Below are 6000 nucleotides of genomic sequence, written 5' to 3'. Positions count from 1 at the left end.
TAATTAGAGGCCCAAATCTATTTTCAATGAATTTAACTGAGTATTTTGCCATTGATTTTGAGAGGAGAGCATCCATCATCTTCTACTGGGGGCTGCATGTCAAAATAAGATGACATGTAAGCGTGAACTCCTAGCTAGATAATGTAATAAATGATGAAGGTCACTCCAAAAGGTACTATTCCCAAAACACAATGTGCATGAGGCTTAGCTAGTCATTATTCTTTAAATAGCTGCCAATTTACACCCTAGAAGTGATTGCTTCTCTGTAGAGAGTGATGCTGCATGTGAAATAGGTCCTTGCAAAATAATACCCTAGAGCATTCTATACATGTTTCTTCAGCCACTTATGAGACAAAGTCACTCTCAGGCTGATGTATAGCAGTTTTTCAACAGTTTTAGCCACATTATTACATAGTTTAGGAAATCAAGCAATGAACAGTGTGCTCTCCTGCTCCTCAACCAAGACAATATGGGAAGGATGTATTTCCAGGAGACATTCTATTAAGGAGAATGCACTTAATTAATTTGACATTTGATCAGCAGAAAGCTTGGCCCTCTATCTTTTAAAACGTTGCTATGGTTTCTCTAAATTGATGTTGTTATTATGATTACTATTTCCTGAATGTCACGTACTATTTCAAAATTGCCAGCTCCACTGTCCTCTAATTATACTGAGACATTTTATCATTGTTAATGAATGTAGCATAGGTGCTATTCTTAGACAACCTTAGGAACGAGCAAGGGTTTTGATCCAAGGATGGCTTGGATTAGTCCTCCTTACTTTGCTAAATCTGTTGAGATGGTATTGCGAAGTTTACAGTGTGTTTGGGAAAGAAAAGAGTTTTTATTCTGTTGATTTTAATACTTTATTCATTTTAAAGGGTAGATCAGTTCCACAGCATCTTGGAAGCGTTAGAGAATTTATTAAAAAGTTGGTCTATAACAGATAATATTCCAATTCATTATGAAGCAAGCATTCAGTAATTAATAGTTTCTTCAAATGCCTACAATATATTATAATCATGATTGGATACAGTTACAAGAGACATAAAGAGGATTATTGTACTTTTTTTTTCTCCTCATGGCATAATGAAGTCAAGATGGTTGGGATCCATAAATATTGGAGCACAGTCAAGTTGCTGCATATATAACAGATACTGCTTTATCCAGCTGCCTGGATGTGTAGTGTCTTCCTTGAACAGTGACTGTAACTAGGAACTGGTAAGAATACGGCTTGGTTAACATGGTGTGATTGCTTCTGATCCAGTAGAAACAAAGAGAGTTTCTCTTGGCAGTGAATTTAAATGCCATGTTCCAGCATTAACTAAATATTTTGTGGTGCTATGACACAATTCTTTCATCATGACACTGGACAGCTTCTTTTGCATGTTTCAGGGTGCAAGTCCCAGAAGCAGTCAGGAGGTGTGTGACTTGGGAGGGGAGCATTTCCCCTACTGCTCTGGGCAACAGGATTTCAAATGTAAGGGTTTGTCCCTCCTGGTAGTTACTTAGAAGGCCTGGGAAGGAGGAAGAGGAGACCCAATGAACTTGGATTCCCAGCACAATCGTGTCCAAATGCTCCCACGCTGGCTGCCACAGAGAAATGTATTCTCTTGAGAAGAGGACTCTTGCCTCACCTTGGTAAGACTGTGTCTCCAGAGTTAGTACATTTGGGTATTTGGTGGTCAGATAGCAGGGCTGGATGCAGTGATAACAACCAGCTTGACATACGTAAAAGAAGACTGGAAATGAATGTTTTTGTGGCCAAACAACTAAAAAAGAATATGGGCAATACGAGTGGCCTTTCAGAGTAGCTGATGATTTGTCATTGCTGTTATACCTATCTGGCAAAGTCTGAGAAGTGGATGATACTTCCTGACTGCAGACAAACAGGACTGGAGAAGGTCATGGGTGCTCTTCTGGGCAGGTGTGACAGGTGAGGTTGGCCAAAACAAGATGAAAGAGCGTTGGGAATGTGTAGGTGGTTATAGATTGTGGATGGTACACATTTAGTGTGTTAAAAACTGATTTTTTTTTCTATTTTTGTCTCTTCTTTTATAACGAAGTCATTCCATGTTTAGCATTCATTAGCTCATCTCATGGGGAGAGGAGTCTTTTCTTCACTTTTAATCCTTCTTCTTGTCATCCACATTTTTGTAGGTACCAGTCACTCTTGCAATCCTGTTTTCCTTTAGCTTTTTTTCCTACCAAATCCCATTGACTGTAAATTGACGATTTTGCCCAGCAGCCACTTTGTAGGTGTTTTAAAAATCCTGAAAGAAGGAAAGCTTGCAGCAAAATGAGTGTTTTGGTTAAACTTTTGAAATACAATGTATCTATTCTTCTCTGGGATGAATAACATTGCTTTCAGCATCAGGAAAATAATGAATGGAAAACCATGTGCACTAAAGAAGTTGAAGCTTTACTTTAAAGTAAAGCTGCCCAAGTATGTCATCCAACAGAGGAAAGTTGGTAGCTGCATTGTTTTTTGTACGACGGCTACCCAGACGGTGATGTGATACCTTTTACTGGGCTAACCAAAGTTAAAATTAGAACTGAGCAAATAAATCCCAGTGACTAACAGAGTTTGTGCATTTAACCTTTCTTGCTTCTGATCAAGATCAACTTTTTCAAGCCTAGCTGTGGACTTTTTTTGCTTTACAGTATGCTGAGAGATTGCTAAGCGTGGTGAGCTTCCTACCTTTAGCTTGACAATTTGATTACACAAAAACTAATAGGCACAAAAATACAGCCTGGTCCTACTTGTTCAGGATTATTGCACTGGCCAGAAAAACAATTTCTACAAATGCTCTTCCACTTCTCTGTCATTTAGAGATACCCAGTACACAAATCTGAATCCTGAAATGTTTATCTGATGTAGGCTTCTTAAGTCTCAAGCCAGTAGGCAGGTCCATACCTCAGGGGCTGAGCTAGGAAGTGAGTTCAGGCATTTACCTGTATACCAGTTTATCTGGATTGCTGGAGGCTTTGTGATAATATTTACAGAAACTCACGTGCACTGTGACTTTTTGTATAGGGTTTTCTTACGAAGTCACTTCCACGTTGACTTCCAACTTGAAATTAGTATGTCACTTTCTATCTACCGTTGTCCTCACTACTACAAGTTTTTATTCAACAAGTTTAAAGGTGAATTATTCCTTTTCCACATCACTTTTACTCCTATTGATAGCTACCTATCCTTCAAAGCTGGTTGTGCACTACTGTGAGCGGAGGGAGCAGCACAGCAGAGACAAGGAGACCAAACCGCCTGTAAACAGCAGAGTTGTATAACTCTCACTGATTCACCATCCTATGGGTGTGGTGGAGCAGTTTCCATAATGGTAAACTTACTCACCAAAGTGGCCAAAGGACATTCTTGTTCAGAAAAAAATCCAGCCAGAGGGTATAAGCGAAAGGAGCGCCCTTCTCCTTCCTAACTTTTTGTGCCTACTTCATCGTTGCTCGAGGCAAGACTGTTAGTCATGTGGCTTCTGCGGTGAAAAGATTGTGGGTTTTATTCTCAGCAAGGACGAACCAAAACTGGGGTAGTCAAGGCTCTGACAGTGTGCCTGGGCAGCTCCAGAGCTGTGCACTAGCCCTTCCCACACATGCACAGGCTCCTTTGCGCTCCTGAACAGAGGAGAATTAGGGATGTTCAGCTTTACTTCTCAAGGATAAATTTACTTCTCCAGCATCACAGATTCCTCTGTCTCCATACCTTTGTCTGGTTCATGTCAGAGGTGTATTCTGGCTCCTCTTTATGCACTTTCCACCCTTTGTAAACTATAGCACCAGGTAGTGCTTAGAAAATACTCATAAACTGATATAAGAGTTTTTTGCCTCTCCTTACGGTCTTCCATGTCTTTCTTCATCTTCACTGTGTGCCTATGGGAATATCTTTGGGTCAATGTACCACACTCTCTGCTAGGCTTGACTCAGTCCCTGTGCTTTCCCTCAGTAACGCCTGCATTACCAAAACTAACCAATAATTCAGATTGCGCTCATTTTTTACGTATCCTGATTAAACTCAAGGCCCGTGCTCAGTCTGGGAACCCAGAAAGTGAGACTCCAGATTTGGAGAGTTTGGTGTGGGAGAATAGAGCTGTCGTTTGGCTTCTACCATGCCCATACCTTTGCAATCTGGCTGGGTCCTGCTAGTTATGAAAAAAATAATTTGCATTACACCTCTTCTAGGACAAAACAAAGCATAGCTTTCAGAGCCATCTTTTCTTCCTTATTCTTCTAGTTTGCATCATGTAAATTTGAACTGTGTTGCCTTAATCCTTTTCTGCACTTGGGCCAGCGGCTGAAAGCTTGTGAAAGCATGTGTATTTTATCCTCTGTGAGCAATGCAGAAACAGCTTTACAAACCACAGAGGCTATTTTAAATTAAATGGCCATTTTTTGCAATCCTATCATTACAAAGCTGAGGCTTGATTGTTGTCCTCAGAGTGCTTCATAGCAGCAAAATTCCTGCATTTTGGGAATTGTGCTGTCTATTCATCCAGTTGGACTGGACCCAAAAGCAAAGCATGGAACTGTTGTGAGTGCTGGCTAGTGCTCACAATATTACTTTCTCTAATAGATGGCTTGTACTGTCATTTTGTGGAATGCTCATATGTCAGTTAATCATCATTTGGATTGTAGGGTTGACTTTTTTCTTTTCAATAAAGATGCACAGAAATTATCTTTAAGAAGTGCAGTTGTTTTCATTACTGCTTGCACAGCAGAACTGAAAGCAGCTCCACTGTGGGACAGCAAAACCCTCAGTTCTGTAATTTATTATTTGATATTTTTCTTTCTTCATGTGAACATTTATGAAGGTATAAACACATACTTCAAAACAAGTCAATCTAAGAAAGTACTTGTGGAAGTTAAGAAGTTGGGTGATCACTTGGGGAAAAGTTGGAGTCTTCACCTTGCTCCATGCTGTGCGTGTCCCACACAAGCCATCCAAGCAATGCCAGCGGGCAGCCAAGTCACACAGCTTGCTTGGCATAGTCTGTAAGTACAGGGCAGCCTCACAACTTGTTTCCAAAGTTTTCCAGTTGGACTTTCTTTCTGTCTAGTTTCTTTCTGTCTAGTTTCCGTGAAACCACTGCCTCCCACGGAAGCCTGGGAGACCCTAGATGCTCACAGCTGCTTAGCTGAGTTTGTGGATTCAGGTCTGTTGCCAGTTGGAATGCGAGGGTATCTAAATGGGATGGGGCGTCCTGAATTGCTTCTGGACCACGATCACATACCCCCAGGCCAGAGGTATGGCTGGCTGTGTGCACAGCACTCAGTGCTGCCACTTTTAGAGGGCTATGGCCCCAAATTCCTACTCTTTGGAGCACCAGGAGATGCAGCCCATGTGGAAGAAGAGGCCTCTTTGTTGGGTAATCCAACACAGAGTGAACCTTGAACATATGTAGCCCTGATGCTGTAGCCCTCTGCTTTTCAATGGAGTTATCCTGGCTTCCTCTGGGAACCTGCTGCAACATGTGTCTACAGGAGAGAACCTTCTGCCCATAAAGTTACTATTCTTACAGACCTTGTTCTTCTTGAGACTGCTCTGATGCATGAATGTTTCAAGGGAAAAGATCTAAATTATGTGGTCTATTTGCATGATGAGCAGTTTGCAAAATACTTCCAGCACCATAATCATCTCTTTGTTTATTAATAGCTGTCTTATTTATTATCTGACTTTTATACAGATACAAGCTACACAACAACCGTACAGGCTGACTTCAATTTAATCCAAGCATAATCCAATGTTAAAGACAATTTGATCAACATTAAAATAATATTTAAAAATATTAAAACCAATTAGAATTTTAAATGACTGGGTAAAAAGGTTGTTTTTTAGTTCACTTAAATAAACCCCAAATCCCCTAAGACACAAATTCAGTTCTGTGTGAAAATAGTTTATTACCAACCAGTTTCTCAAAAGATGTCATTTTGTATGTCGGAATACCTGCCAGCCATCATCCTGAGACTTCAGAGTCTAGGTTTAAAGAT

The sequence above is a fragment of the Myiozetetes cayanensis genome, unplaced genomic scaffold (genome assembly GCF_022539395.1).
Source record: "Myiozetetes cayanensis isolate MyiCay16 unplaced genomic scaffold, myiCay2020 scf1, whole genome shotgun sequence".
Lineage (NCBI taxonomy): Eukaryota > Metazoa > Chordata > Aves > Passeriformes > Tyrannidae > Myiozetetes > Myiozetetes cayanensis.
This window is presented reverse-complemented; position numbering follows the sequence as displayed.